Below are 16,116 nucleotides of genomic sequence, written 5' to 3'. Positions count from 1 at the left end.
ATATAAAAGCTGAAAGAATTCATCACCAGCAGACCAAGAAACAGTAAAGGAAGAAATATAATACAAGAAATAGCAAAGGAAGTCCCCCAAGTAAAAGGAAAACGGTACCAGACGGAAATCTGGATCTACACAAAAAGTAAAAAGCATGGATGATAACTACATAAGTAAATATATGATAATTTCTCTTATTATTTATTTAAATCCCTCAAAGAAAAAACTGTTTAAATAGGAACAACAGAATTCAGCCATCTATAACAAATGTATAAATACAATGTATGGCAACACCAGCATAAAGTCCAGGAGGGGAGAAATGGAAGCTTCCTATTTTAAGATCTTTTACTCTATATGAAGTGCATAATATCACATTTTCCCATTAATATCACTGACATGGATTTTGCTGAGGACAGGGTCGCAAAGATTGGAAGCTCATCTTCAAGAATACAAGAAACCATTCTTCACCTTCCACAAGCTGAACTGCCATCGGGCCCACATATACCCACCCTTCACATCAAGACATCTGCCTTACAGACACAGTTCTGTCTGACAAGGTAACAAGGAGACTCCAGAATCACTACTACTTTTGAAAAAACTGTGCTGCTAGCCAGCTATCAAACATATTTCTCTTAAATATACGCTTAATCAAAATTTCCAGGGTCACTCTTTTTGAAAATGAATGTTCTCCCATCATCAATCTTACAGGACACTGTATAAAACAATATTATACTTAAGTCTCTAGTCAATTATACTAGATTTTCAGATCATACCTTGCAGCTGGTGTGTCTGGATTGGCATATATGGTTATGCCTCTCTTTGTTGGCCAGCACACTGAAGATTCAACACACTGTTAAAAAAAAATTTTTTTTTTCAGGAGGAATATTTATGCTAGCAACATACGTGCTCTTGAGGCATCAAAATTCCTTGGGAGTTGTTCTCATAGACAACCATCTCAGATAAGGTCCAAGCAACACAGATATGAACAGACCAAGAACTGGGGAGGCCACCACTATAAACACTAGACTGAAGGGTCCAAATAGCAGGCAGCCAGCCTTTCAGACAGGTCAGTATTTAAGATGTCCTAGAATTACTTTCACTTGTCTTGTCAAGGAAACTGGAGGGACAGGTAAGAGTTGACCTTAACTATTAGAGTGTCCCATAATTCCAGATATTTATACCCTTGTTAAAGTGAGAATATGCACCTAATTTTGTCAAGCGGTCAGCAGGCCAAGAACAAGGACTTGAAAAGGGAGGAACAAGGGTTATCCTGTTCATCTGAAACAGAGTAAACTTGTAAACTTACATTTTTTTCATGAATAAAACTATCATAGCCACAGTTTTGGTTCCTGGTAGATTTTAAAGGAGAATATTCTAAAATGAACACTACATAAACTTAATATTTAATGAACATTTAAAAACAGCACCTTATTTGCATCTTTCAAGGAGATGTACTGTTGTTTCTTTTCAGATTCTTTTTTAGGGGAACCTTTCAATGAATCCATAGTACATTTTACAGTCTTATCTGCAAAATAAAAATAATAATAAAAATTATCTCAGGAAGTGTTATAAATAAATAGAAAACAGGACCAAAAGGATCTTACTAAAAAAGTGTTATCATAATAAAACCTTAATACATAAAATTGTTACAGCATAAGATTTTGTATCAAACTTTACTTGAGGGGATTAAATTAAAAAATCTTGTATCAATCCTTATTGGGAAAAAGAAAAACAAAAAAAATGTTGAGGCAAATTCCTTACTGGCTTACTAACAATTTAACCATTATTTATATTCCCAAATTGGCAGACTCTATTTTGCAAAGGAGGCCAGAAGATGATTCCCAACACACATGCTGTTCTCAGAGTGTGACTTCCACGCTTCTCCCATGGAGAGGTGGGCTCATTCTCCTTGCCCAGAAGCCAGGGTGGGCTTAGAAACACAGACGTGATGTTACGTGACTTCCAAAGCTGGAACACAAAAAAGTCACACGCCTATGATCTGCTCTCTTAAACGCTCACTTCTGTAACCCAGCTGTCGTGTTACGAGGCAGCCCAAGCAACTGCATGGAAAGGCCACTACATATACTTCAGGTGACAGCCCAGAAGAGACAGGTACACTTCAGATCAAAGAAGGAGTCATTTAATAATGACATATATCAATTCATCAAGAGGACATAAACCTGCTAAACTTCCGTGCACCTAAGTGACAGCTTCAAAATACACGAAGCAAAAACTAACAGAACAGAAATGAGTCATAAATAAAACAACTGTATACTTGGAGATATCAATGCCTCTCCTTCAGTAGCTGATAGACCTGTAGACAAAAAAAAAAATCACGAACACAGAGAAGACCTGAACAAGACTATCAACCAACAAGACCTGCCGGGGGCCCAGCGTGAGGAACTCCGCCCGTGGCAAAGGTCGTGAGGAAGGAGGCTCGGCATGCGCAAAGGCAGGATCAGAGCCTCAGGAGAGCCCCTGTTCCCGAGCATCTACCCCCAAAACCAGAGTCTGCCTACTTTACTGCTTTATGCTCTCACCTACACCTCTGACTTTATGGGGGGCTGTCCCCCACCACCTTTCTTGGAGAAGAAGTTAACTTACAGCTCCAGTTAATAAAAATTCCTGGGCATGACAAGAGTGTTTCAACTTACAAACTCCTCTGACGGCTCTCTAGCCTGCCTGAACAGGTTCGTCCAGCCACATACGACTGTTCACAGCCTCCCAACCGTGAGAGGCACGAGATGCTTTAAACTTTCTACATACAGATTCTTTTGAGAGGTTAGAAAATTATTAGTATAGTATAGTGGGTTGACTAGGAATTATACTGGTGAAAGGTTTTTCATTTATTGGGCCAATGCTTGCTGCTAAGTCTCCATATTCCCTGCCCTTATACAAATATATAACTAGCATATAGGAGAAATAAGTATTAACCTTAAAGATTAATCATTTTAAACCTTAGACTAAGTAAATTCCTTTCTTAATTGTAACCCATTACACCCTCACCCTATAGGAATGCAACTTTATTTGGTACCTTCGGAGGGTGGCGCCTGGTTTAAGAAAAATCACCCCTGGAAAATAGGTTTCTGGCTGACTGACCATTATCAGAAAGAAAGGGTCATAAAATGTTAGCAAGCCCCCTGGCCAGAAGATGATGTAAAGCCACCTAAGACCTTTTGTATACGTTTATATGAAGCACCTGATTTTGATAAAGGTCAGGTCTGCTGACCCCACCTGACTTTGTATTCTATCTCTATGTATAACAAAAAGCATATAAGCAAACCTGGAAAATAAAGAAAACGGATCAGTTCCTGGAAAGACTGATTCCCCCATGTTGTTCTTTCTTGTGCTCCATTTTTCTGGCTGAATTCCCATCTGGAGCGTGGATGCCCGCCAAGCCTGCTAATTATGCCTCGGCTTCTAAGATCCGACCGGGGAGGCCTTAGTGTCTCCTCTCCTTCGGGAGAACGGGAGGATGCCTGCGGCCTACGTAGGTGGTGAAAACCTCTTGTCTCGAGGTTTTATTGGTATTCCACGTAAACCAAGTTATTCAGCCCCTTTTCTCCACTGAATTTTCTCACTGAGCTATCCTTATTTAACCCCTCTTTATATCTTTAATTAATACTTAATTAAGCTATTGTTTTCCTGATCGCTGACGCTGTCTCCCCTTCGAATTCCCTGGATCCACCGGGGCTGGACCCCGGCAATGACCTAACTAATATTTACATAACACTCGCCCCATCAACAGCACAATATGCATTCTTCTCAAGTACACACACAGCCTTCTCCAAGTGAGACCATATTCTGAGTCATAATACAAGTCTCAATAAATTTTAAAAGATATAGAATACTCTACTGAGGATCTTGAACAACTTAAGGAGTCAACAGAGATAGACAATATAAATAGGAAAAAGAAAAGCAATTAGAATCTCCAAGAAGAAATAATGCTGTCATCTTATATTTACCAATTTTACATTTCAAACTCAATTTAACTTCCAGTTTCTATCCCATCATGCAAGGAGGCTGGAATTCACCACTCCTTCATAACAGTAAGTAAACAGCTAACCCAAGTGAAAAATAACAACTCTTCTTATATCTGACATAAAAGATGAGGCCACAGGGCAAACCTTCTCCCCTACAACTGGAGAGACAGATAATCACAGCTGCTGTGAGCAGAAATCTCCATAGAACCTAGCACCAGAGAAGGAAAACCTGAACTGTACATTGACCAGCTACTGGAAGCCAGTGTGGGAAAGTAAATTAACAATTCCAAGAGGACCCCCAACACTTTGTGACTCTCACTTACTGGAACTCCACAGCTTCTCATGTGAAGATCATATAAAAATCCCCCTGGGGCTTAGTAGGGGGAGGGAAAAATTAACCTTTTTGAAATATGCCAGTGCATTCTGTTCTCAGCAAGTTCTGCCCTCCAGAGAAACTAATCAGAGCCTGAACTACCCGGACTGAACAGACTCGTTCCAAATCGGGAATGGAGTACATTAAGACTGTATATTGTCACCCTGCTTATTTAACTTATATGCAGAGTACATCATGCAAAATGCCAGGCTGGATGAAGCACAAGCTGGAATCAAGATTGCCGGGAGAAATATCAGATATGCAGATGAAGCCATCCTTATGGCAGAAAGCGAAGAAGAACCAAAGAGCCTCTTGATGAAAGTGAAATAGGAGAGTGAAAAAGTTGGCTTAAAACTCAACATTCAGAAAAGTAAGATCATGGCATCCGGTCCCATCACTTCATGGCAAATAGATGGGGAAACAATGAGAGACTTTATTTTTGGGGGGCTCCAAAAATCACTGCAGATGGTGACTGCAGCCATGAAATTAAAAGATGCTTGCTCCTTGGAAGAAAAGCTATGACAAACCTAGACAGCATATTAAAAAGCAGACATTACTTTGCCAATAAAGGTCCATCTAGTCAAAGCTATGGTTTTTCCAGTAGTCATGAATGGAAGGGGAGAAGGCAATGGCAACCCACTCCAGTATTCTTGCCTGGAAAATCCCATGGATAGAGGAGCCTGGAGGGCTGCAGTCAATGGGGTCGCTAAGAGTCAGACATGACTGAGCAACTTCACTTTCACTTTTCACTTTCATGCATTGGAGAAGGGAATGGCAACCCACTCCAGTGTTCTTGCCTGGAGAATCTCAGGGAGGGGCAGTCTGGTGGGCTGTCGTCTATGGAGTTGCACAGAGTTGGACATGATTGACACAAGTTAGCAGCAGCAGCATGCATGCATGGATGTGAGAGCTGGACTATATAGAAAGCTGAGTGCCAAAGAACTGACGCTTTTGAACTGCAGTGTTGGAGAAGATCCTTGGGAGTCCCTTGGACTGCAAGGAGATCCAACCAGTCCATCCTAAAGGAAATCTGTCCTCAATATTCTTTGGAAGGACTGATGCTGAAGCTGAAACTCCAATACTTTGGCCACCTGAGGCAAATAACTGACTCATCTGAAAAGACCCTGAAGCTGGGAAAGATTAAAGGTAGGAGGAGAAGGGGGCAACAGAGAATGAGATGGTTGGATGGCATCACCGACCGACTCAATGGACATGAGTTTGAGTAAGCTCCTGGAGTTGGTGATGGAGAGGGAAGCCTGGTGTGCTGCAGTCCATAGTGTCACAAAGAGTCGGACACGACTGAGCAACTGAACTGAACTGAACTACCCAGGCTTTATCAGAGACTAACCGCCTTGGGGGAAGAGAAATAGCCCAACTGGTTGGATCTCCTTGTAGTCCAAGGGACTCAAGAGTCTTTTGAACTGTGGTGTTGGAGAAGACTCTTGAGAGTCCCTTGGACTGCAAGGAGATCCAATCAGTCCATTCTAAAGGAGATCAGTCCTGGGTGTTCATTGGAAGGACTGATGCTAAAGCTGAAACTCCAATACTTTGGCCACCTCATGTGAATAGTTGACTCAATGGACAAGATTCTGATGCTGGGAGGGATTGGGGGCAGGAGGAGAAGGGGAAGACAGAGGATGAGATGGCTGGATGGCATCACTGACTCAATGGACATGAGTTTGAGTGAACTCCGGGAGCTGGTGATGGACAGGGAGGCCTGGTGTGCTGTGATCCATGGGGTCGCAAAGAGTGAGCGACTGAACTGAACTGAACTGAACTGAACTGCCTTGGGGGAAGGGAAATAGCCCATCTATTTCCCCACCCCCTCAGGCCATCCTAACCCTCCTTAAGAGGAGAAGTGGAGGTCTGAAAAGCAAATCTGAAGGTCACAACCAGATGCAAAGGCTCAAAAACATGGAGATCTAATCACAGCTTTAAGGATGCTTCCCCTCCCTCTATACCTTACAACTGTACCTCTAACAGCCCACCTCTTACCCAGAATATCATGTCTGACTTTAAATTTAAAAAAAAGTTGCAAGGCATACCAAAAAGCAAAAAAAGAGAGACAGTTTGAAGAAACAGGGCAAGAATCAGAACCAGAGTTAGACAGAGCAGAGATGTTGAAACTGTCAGACCAGAAATTTAGTACAACTCAGATCAGGAGATCCTTATTGCAAACTTCAGGGTTAAATTGAAGACACTAGGGAAATCCACTTGGCCATTCAAGTTATGACCTAAATCAAATCCCTTATGATTATACAGTGGAGCTGACAAACAGATTCAAGAGATTAGATCTGCAGACAGAGTGTCTGAAGAACTATGGACAGAGATTAGTAACACTGTCCAAGAGGCAGTGACCAAAACCATCCCAAAGAAAAAGAAATGCAAGAAGGCCAAGTGGTTGTCTGCAGAGGCTTAACAAATAGCTGAGGGAAAAGGAGAAGCAAACGGCAAGGGAAGAAAAGGAATGCAAGTTCAGAGAACTGCAAGGAGAGGTAAGGAGTTCAGAGAACTCCCAACTGACTGCCGAGTTCAGAGAACTGCAAGGAGAGGTAAGGAGTTCAGAGAACTCCCAACTGACTGCCGAGTTCAGAGAACTGCAAGGAGAGGCAAGAAGGCCTTCTTAAATACACAATGAAAAGAAATAGAGGAAAACAACAGAATGGGGAAAACTAGAGCTCTCTTCAAGAAAACTGGAGATATCAAAGGAACATTTCATACAAGGATGAGCACAATAAAGGAGAGAAATGCTAAGAACCTAGCAGAAGAGGTTATGAAAAGGTGGCAAAAATACACAGAAGAACTATACAAAAAAGGTCTTAATGGCCCAGATAATCACGCTAGTGTGGATACTCACTTAGAACCAGACATTTTGGAGTGTGAAGTCAAGGGGTCTTAGGAAGCATTAATACAAAGAAAGTGGAGGTGATGGAATACCTGCTGAGCTATTTCAAATCCTAATAGATGATGCTGTTGAAATGCTGCACTCAACATGTCAGCAAATTTGGAAAACTCAGCAGTGGTCACAGGACTGAAAAAGGTCAGTTTTTATTCCAACCTCAAAGGACAATGACAAAGAATGATCAAACTTCCATACAATTGCATTCACTTCGCATGCTAGCAAGGTAATGCTCAAAATCCTTCAAGCTAGGCTTCAGCAGTAGTTGAACTGAGAACTTTCATGTGTACAAGCTGGATTTCTAAGAGGCAGAGGTACCAGAGATCAAATTGCCACATTTACTGGATCATGGAGAAAATGAGGGACTTCCAGAAAAACATCTACTTCTGCTTCATTGACTACGCTAAAGCTTTTGACTGTGTGGATCACAACAAACAGTGGAAAATTCTCAAAGAGAGGGGAATACCAGACCACCTGACTTGTCTCCTAAGAAACCTGTATGCAGGTCAAGAAGCAACAGTTAGCGCTGGATATAGAACAACGAATTGGTTCAAAATTGGGAAAGGAGTATGACAAGGCTACATATTGTCACCCTGCTTATTTAACTTATATGCAGAGTACATCATGCAAAATGCCGGGCTGGATGAACCAAAAAGTTGGAATCAAGATTGCTGGGAGAAATATTAACAACCTCAGATATGCAGATGATACCACTCTAATGGCAGAAAGTGAAGAGGAACTACAGAGCCTCTTAATGAAAGTTAAAAAGGAGAGTGAAAAAGCTGGCTTGAAACTCAACATTTTAAAAAAACTAATATCATGGCATTTGGTCCCATCAATTTATGGCAAACAGAACGGGGAAAAGTAGAAGCAGTTAGTGACATATTTTCTTGGACTTCAAAATCACTGCAGACAGTGACTACAGTCATGAAATTAAAAGACACTTGTTCCTTGGAAGGAAAGTTTTGACAAACCTAGACAACATATTAAAAAGCAGGGACATTGCTTTGCTGACAAAGGTCCATATAGGCAAAGCTATGATTTTTCCATGTACGGATGGAAAGTCATGTACAGATATGAGAGATGGATCATGAAGAAGCCTGAGCACCGAAGAACTAGTGATTTCAAACCGTGGTGATGGAGAAGACTCTTGAGAGTTCCTTGGACTGCAAGGAGATCAAACCAATCTATCCTAAAGGAAATCAATCTTGAATATTCATTAGAAGGACTGATACTGAAACAGAAGTTCCAATACTCTGGCTACCTGATGCAAAGATATGACTCACTGGAAATGACCCTGATGCTGGGAAAGACCGAAGGCAAAAGAGGGCGGTAGAGGATAAGAAGGTTAGATAGCATCACAGGCTCAATGGACATGAATTTGAGCAGACTCCAGAAGGTAGTGGAGGACCGAGGAGCCCGGTGTGCTGCAGTCTAGGGGATTGCAAAGAGGTGGATACAACTTAGCAACTGAACAACAGTAGCAACAAATGATTAATATGCTAAGGGTTCTAATAAAAAAGCAAACAATATGCAAGAATAGATGGGTAATATAAGCAGGGACATGAAAATTATAAGAATCAAGAAGAAATGCCAGAGACCAAAAACACTAACAGAAATGAAGAATGCCTTTGATGAACTTAGTAGAATGTATTCATCTGCAGAAAGAATCACTGAACTTGAGGATATGAACATTAGAGAAGGAATAAGTCAAGGCAAATTTAAGTTTTTCTTTTTTGAAAACAGATATAACAGATAACAGTTTGTTCAAAATAACAGCAACAAAGTATTTTATCATTTATGCATATACATATAAAATATGTAAATAGACATTTATTACACACATACCCATATGCATGAAAAGAATAACAATGACACTATGGCCAGGAGGGAGGAATTATGAATATTTTGTTATAAGGTACTAGCACTACCTGTAAGGTGGTTCAGTGTTATCTGAAAATAGATTGGACTGGTTGTAAATATTGCAATATCTAAGGCAATCATTTAAAAAAAGTGAAAAAAGAAGCAAACTCATGTGCTAAAAAGGAAAGAAATCAGAATTCTGTAAAATGCTCAACTAAAGCTATAAATGACAAAAAATGGAAGACAAGAATAAAAAACAAAGGCAATGAACAGAAAACAGTAACGAGTTTGGCAGGTATCAATCTAACTAAATCAATCATCACTTTAAATGGTATTGGTCTAAATACACCAAATATAAGACAAATATTTATACAAATTCTAGAAATTTGTATAAGTCAGTCTCCCAAGGCAAAGAAAAACAGAAGCAAAAATAAACAAATGGGACCTAGTTAAACTTACAAGTTTTACACTGCAAAGGAAACCATAAACAAAGAGACAACTGGGAGAAAATACTTGTAAACATCATGTTTGACAAGGCTTAATTTCCAAATATATACAAGCAGCTCATACAATTCAACATCAAAAAACCCCAACCAATTTAAAAATGGGCAGAAGGCCTAAATAGACTTTTCTCCTAAGAAGACATACAGATGGCCAACAAGCATGTGAAAAGATGTTCAACATTGCTAATCATCAAAGAAATGCACATCAAAAGCACAATGAGTCAAGAGGAAGAGGAGATATGTACACCTATGGTTGATTTATCTTGATATACAGCAGAAATCAACACAACATTGTAAAGCAATTATCCTCCAATTAAAAATGAATTTCAAAAAAGCACAATGAGGTATCACGTCACACCTGTCAGAATGGCCATCATTAAAAGTCCATAAACAGTAAATGCTGGAGAGGCTATGGAGGAAAGGGAACCTACCAACACTGTTGGTCAGAATGTAAACTGGTGCAATCACTATGGAGAAAAGTATGGAGGTTCCTTAAAAAACTAAAAGCCGAGTTGCCATATGATCTTGTAATCTCATCCATGGGTGTGTATCTGGAGAAAACCATAATTCGAGAAGATACATGCACCCAGCATGGCAGCATTGTTTACAACAGCCAAGACATGGAGGCAGTGTAAATGTCCACTGACAGATGACCGGAGAAAGAAATGTGGTCCCATTAAGTTGGAAAGAAACATGCACCCCAATTTTCAGAGCAGCATTATTCACAATAGCCAAGATACGGAAGCAATCTATCCATACCCAAATAAAGAAGATGTGGTGTGTATACACATACACACACAAACCGGAATACTGCTCAGCCATAAAAAGAATGAAAATTTGCCACTCGCAGCAACATGGATGGATTTATGCTTAGTGAAATTAAGTCAGGCAGTGAAAGACAAATACTGTATGATACCTCTTATATGTGGAATCTAAAAAAATAAAATAAAATAAAACTAGTGAATTTAACAAAAAAGAAATAGACTCACAGATGCAGAGAACAAACTAGTGGTTCTCAGTAGTGGGGAGGGAAGGGGGGAGGTTCCAAAAAAACAGCAGTGGATTAAGAGGTACAAACTACTATGCATAAAGTGAATAACCTACAAGGATATACTGTACAGTGCAGGGAATATAAGCAATATTTTAAAATATCTATAAATGCAGTATAACCTTTAAAAATTGTGAATCACTATGTTGCACACATGAAACAAATAATATTATACATCAGTTGTACCTCAGTAAAATCTTTATAGCCTAAAAAAAAAGCTAAAGTGTCTGTATTAATTTCAGATAGACTTCAGAACAAGGGAAAATATGAAGGTCAGAAGCATCACATAGTAATAAAGAACCCAATTCTTCAAAAAGACATATGAGACTTAATTGTGTGTGTGCTTAACAAGAAAGCTTCAAAATATGTGAGGCAAAACTGATAAAACTGCAAGGAGAAATAGATGAGAATACCACTACAGTTAGAGACAGCAACAGCTCTCTACCAAAAAGGAACAGACCCAGCAGACAGAAAATCAGTGTAAGGGTACAGCTGAATTCAACAGCATCACCTCAACTGGTCAGAACTGGTATCTACAGACAATTTCATCCTACAGCAGATACTTTCTCCTCAAGCTCAAGTGGAACTGACACTACGACAGACCATATAAAACACATCTAAATAAAGTGGAAATTGTACAAAGGACACTATCAGACCACAACGGAATTAAACTAACTTAGTAACAACAAGATAGCTGGAAAATCCCCAAATACTTGGAGATTAAGCAACCCACTTCTGTATCATACATGGATCAAGAAGAAATATCAAGAGAAATTCTGAAATGTTTTTAACCAAATGAAAATAAAAATACAACTTATCAAAATTTATGGGATTCAGTGACGGGCAGTTGACAGCATTAAATGTTTGTATTAGAAGAGAAAAAAAATTTTAAATTAATAATATAAGCTTCCACCTTAGAAAACTAGAAAAGAAGAGCAAATTAAATGTAAAGTAAGCAGACAAAAAGAATTAAATTCAGAGCAAAAATCAACGAAAATGGAAACAGGAGATCATCTGCCACGACTGGGACATGCTATGAAATAACAGGTCCATAATCCGCCAAAGTGTCACAGCCAGAAAGTCCAGGAAGACTGAGGACTGCTCAGACCCAGGGCGGCGAGGAGATGCTCCACCTGACGCTGAGCTGTGTCTTCCTTCCCCAGAGGACTCAGTGCAACGACTGGCAAAATGACAGGGGTTATCTGAGAGCCAGACGATCACAATGTAGCAACGGCAATCTCTGATGTAGATGGCTATGCTGCGATTATTTTTGAAAGTACTCTTCTTTCCAGGAAAAAACACACTCAAGTACTGGGGAGAGATGGGGCATTCCAGTCGGCAACTTACTCTCATGTGGTTTAGGATACAATCAAGTTCTCCGTAATGCTCTCCAACTTATCTGGAAATTTGTGATCATCCTAAAACAGAAGTTTACTGAGAAAATAAAAGAGAACTCCATGAAAACAGACTTTGATTCCTTTTCTGGTGAATCCCTAGAACAGTGTCTGAAGACATGTGGCTTAGGGGTGTGACAGCTAACCACCGCAGAAATCAGGACAGGATCCAGAATGCATAAGCATGGACAAAATAAAATAACCACAGGTATTTTAAAACTTAAGAGATAACTGCCAAAATAAATAGCTAAGAAAAAAAAAAAAAAGGTTTATCTCAAGCAAGGAGCCTGGGTGAGAAGAAGCTGGACAAGAAAAAATTGCTTTTCTTTATAGCCTTTCTGCACTATTTGATTGTCTAGCCAAGTGTTAGAAAGTACTGAACTTGATTTTTGAAAATGTAAGGAACTTCAAAGAGAAGTATCAGAATTTAATAAACAGACAACTGAAATTGAAATAGCTTCTCACAAATATTAAAAAGAAAAAAGAAATCTTTGCCTGAGAAGGTAACATCTGATAATTTTGTTTCTTGCATGACAGTCCAGGTCACATCTCATTTATGAGCTTTCTTTTGTTTACCATCAACCTTTTCCTTTTCAAAGATATGCAGAGTTAATTCCAACACTGACTGTAATAAATAAAACTAGGTGGGACTTCCCTGGCAGTCCAGTGTCCTCCTCCCTGCAATGCGGAGGACATGGGATGGTTCCTGGTCAGGGAAGCACAATCCCACGTACCGCGAAGCAACTAAGCCCACATACCACAATTACTGAGCACACGTGCTCCAGAGCCTGTGTGCCACAGCTAGGGAGTCCCAAGCACCAGAAAGCAACATTCCGCATGCCCCAGCAAAGATCCGACAAATCAAATACATAAGTAAGTAAGTATTTTTTAGAAAGAAAGAGTTCGTGGCTCAGTCGTATCCAGCTCTTCGCGACATCATGGACTGTAGCCCACCAGGCTCCTCTGTCCATGGGGTTTCCCTTCTCCAGGGGATCTTCCTGACCCAGAGGTTGAACCCAGGTCTCCTGCAGTGCAGGCACATTCTTTACCATCTGAGCCACCAGGGAAGCCCTTAAACAATGGAAAGCTGTGCGGTGGGTAAACACAATGTAAACGCCTGGTATTTTTCTTGCTTCCACAGGAATGGAAATAACATTCCCGTCAGTAATGGGCTCCATTCAGCAGGAATTCCTATGACACACTATGCCTCCTATGAGGCACACCAGAATGTAGGTGGGGCCACAGGTGCCCATGTCTGCCAGCACAAACTCTGCACGCAGAGAGCTCATCTCACCAACCCAGCAGCAGGGAATGATGTTCCCTGTGCCACAGAGGAGGGAGCAGACAGATAGTCTCATGGCAGAGCCCACAGCCTCAAACCCCATCACACTGGATGCAGCTAACCTAGAGAGAGGTGAAAAACACCACATACACGTTTGTAACAGTAGAATCTCATTTCTTAAGAAATTGGGCACACCCTCACACCTGAAAAACTGAGAGAAAAAAGACCGTAAAAATTTTAGTAAGTAGGTGCATCAAAGGTGGTCCTTCCCAGGAGGCGCTAGTGGTAAAGAACCTGCCTGCCAATGCAGGAGACGTGGGCTTGATTCCTGCATCCAGAAGATCCCTTGGAGTAAGAAGTGGCAACCCACTCCAGCACTCTTCCCTGGAGAATCCCGTGGACAGAGGAGCCTGGCGGGCTACAATCCACAGGGTCGTAAAAGAGCTGGACATGACTGGGCACACACTTAAAGTTTTAGTTTACTAGAGGCTTACTATGGCTCTCTCTGAAGTACTGATAGGTACACATACGCCCAATGTAGGGGTGAGCACAGAGCAGTCGCCACAGAGGGTGAGCCGAGCAAGTTTCACCCCCATCCAAAAATTCCAACTCATTCAAGAACCTGGAGATAACGGAGTTAAAGACGGGATATTTCTGACTTCATAAATGCCTCTTTCTTATTTGTATGCATCCTATTGCTTAAAATAAAAACCAATCAAATCCTTAGGTATATTTTGATGACAAATAATAACCACTGGTCTATGTCTGGGCTGGAATAAATCAGTCCTACACACAAACAGGTGCCTGTTACGTTATGTTTCGGCAAAATCCTACAGACTACAAGGCAAATTATCTTTGTCAGCATCTACAGCATAAACTTTCCTGGTGGCTCAGATAGTAAAGCATCTGGCTACAATGTGGGAGACCCAGGTTTGATCCCTGGGTTGGGAAGATCTCCTGGAGAAGGAAGTGGCAACCCACTCCAGTATCCTTGCCTGGAAAATCCCATGGACAGAGAAACCTGGTAGGCTATAGTCCATGGGGTCGTAAAGAGTCGGACACGACTGAGCGATTTCACTTTCACTTTCTTTCACAGCATAAATTCGTTCCAGTAAATTAAGGGAAAAAGAGAGACAGAATTACCATAGCCCTTATAAGCAACTCTTACAGTCCTAAGATATTTAAGAGTATTTCTTTTATATTGAAATGGAACAGGAGAGGAACACTCACCCAGGATCCTACTGGTTGGCCTGAGGTCACCCACACCCTGGGGACACAGATGCGCGAGAGACTTTGCTAGAAAAGTTAAACTACATGACTCTGATAGAAAGAATCCATTTCAAGATTAAAGCATGAAATAAAACCCAAAATACAAACGTGAATTTGTTGTAAATCACCTCTGTTGTATGATTTACAGAATACCTAATACAGGGCAGGGGAGCAATGTGAGGGGACTAAGAAACATGGGTGTAGAGGAAATATTTACAGTTGTTCCCATTGCCCATGACTGACTCTTCTCATATTTTCATGCTAATAAATGGCTCTTTTTCAAAATTCTAAAAAAACACACTTGTTTTGATAATATCGGTTAAACTACTAACATACAGACTTCTGAAAATACGGGTTTGCGCTCAGTCATTAAGTCAAGTCAGACTCTGTGACCCCATGGACTGTAGCCCACCAGGCTCCTCTGTCAATGAGATTTTCCAGGAAAGAATACTGGAGTGGTTTTGCCATTTCCTTCTCCAGGGGATATTCCTGACCCAGGGATTGAAACCCGCATCTCCTGTGTCTCTTGCACGACAGGTGGATTCTTTACCCACCTAGCCAGAGAATGAAAATATAACTCCACGTTAGTAAGAAATTAATAACAATCTTTTTTCCTGCTCTCATAAAAACAAACCACAACAGCTCCCTTAGAACTTCAAAACTCAAACCTAACAAACTCACTAGGATTAAAATTAAAAATATTTCAAAAAAATTTAAAATATTAAATTCAGAATTAAAATCTCTGTCTCCATATGGGGGAAAGTCGATACAACAATTTACATTAATACACTAAGATTTCTATAAATAAGACAACTTAAGGGAAACATACATTGGTGAAATCCACTCACTTTCCATCCTTTGAGAATCTTTTCCTTGCAAAAACATTGGCCAAAGAGTAAGTGCTGGATTGAGCTTATTGGAAAAGGATGCTGACTTTATATTCAATCTTGGCTTCTCCAAAGAATCAAAGTTGTTATCCTCCATGGTGACACATAACAAGCGAAGTTCTTTTGCAACCAGGTCATCGTTAACACAAACCTGTATAAACATTTCATGAATAAGACAAACACAGTCACGTGACTTCAAAAACCATGCCGAACTTAACTGAAAATTAATCTTCAGAAAAATTATTTTATAGAACAGAATTTGACAGAAATTGATCTCGTGACTTCTGCTTTCGTAATGGTGAACTACACACTTCTGGCCAACCTTCTTGAGAAGAAAAAACAGGAGAAAATATTTTTAGATAATACCTTTGGATGGACATGTATCCAGAATACATAAAGAACTCTCAAAAAACTCAATTAAAAGAAAACAAAACCAATTTTTTTAAATGGGCAAACATAGCAATTTTTAAAAGAGTATAGCATTGGCATAAAAAACAGACACATAGTTCAATGGAACAGAAAGATAGCCAAAATAAACCCAGATATATATGGTCAATAAAATTCTAAAAAGGAGCTAAGAATATATAATGGGGAAATGACAGTCTGCTTCAATAAAACTGTGTT

General features: G+C 40.1%; 1 long non-coding RNA gene across 1 annotated transcript; it reads right to left on the bottom strand.

Annotated features, from left to right (window-relative positions):
- Positions 1–764: 764 nt before the first annotated feature.
- On the bottom strand, positions 765–15,578 carry LOC108635202. The gene is made up of 3 exons (XR_001917765.1): positions 15,454–15,578; positions 1,419–1,516; positions 765–841 (listed from the first exon to the last, which is right to left on the bottom strand). It is a non-coding gene; the product is annotated as an uncharacterized LOC108635202 (long non-coding RNA).
- Positions 15,579–16,116: the final 538 nt, after the last annotated feature.

Source organism: Capra hircus, unplaced genomic scaffold (assembly GCF_001704415.2).
Source record: "Capra hircus breed San Clemente unplaced genomic scaffold, ASM170441v1, whole genome shotgun sequence".
Classification (NCBI taxonomy): Eukaryota; Metazoa; Chordata; class Mammalia; order Artiodactyla; family Bovidae; genus Capra; species Capra hircus.
Note: the sequence above shows the minus strand (reverse complement) of the source record. Positions and strands in the feature narration are given on the sequence as shown.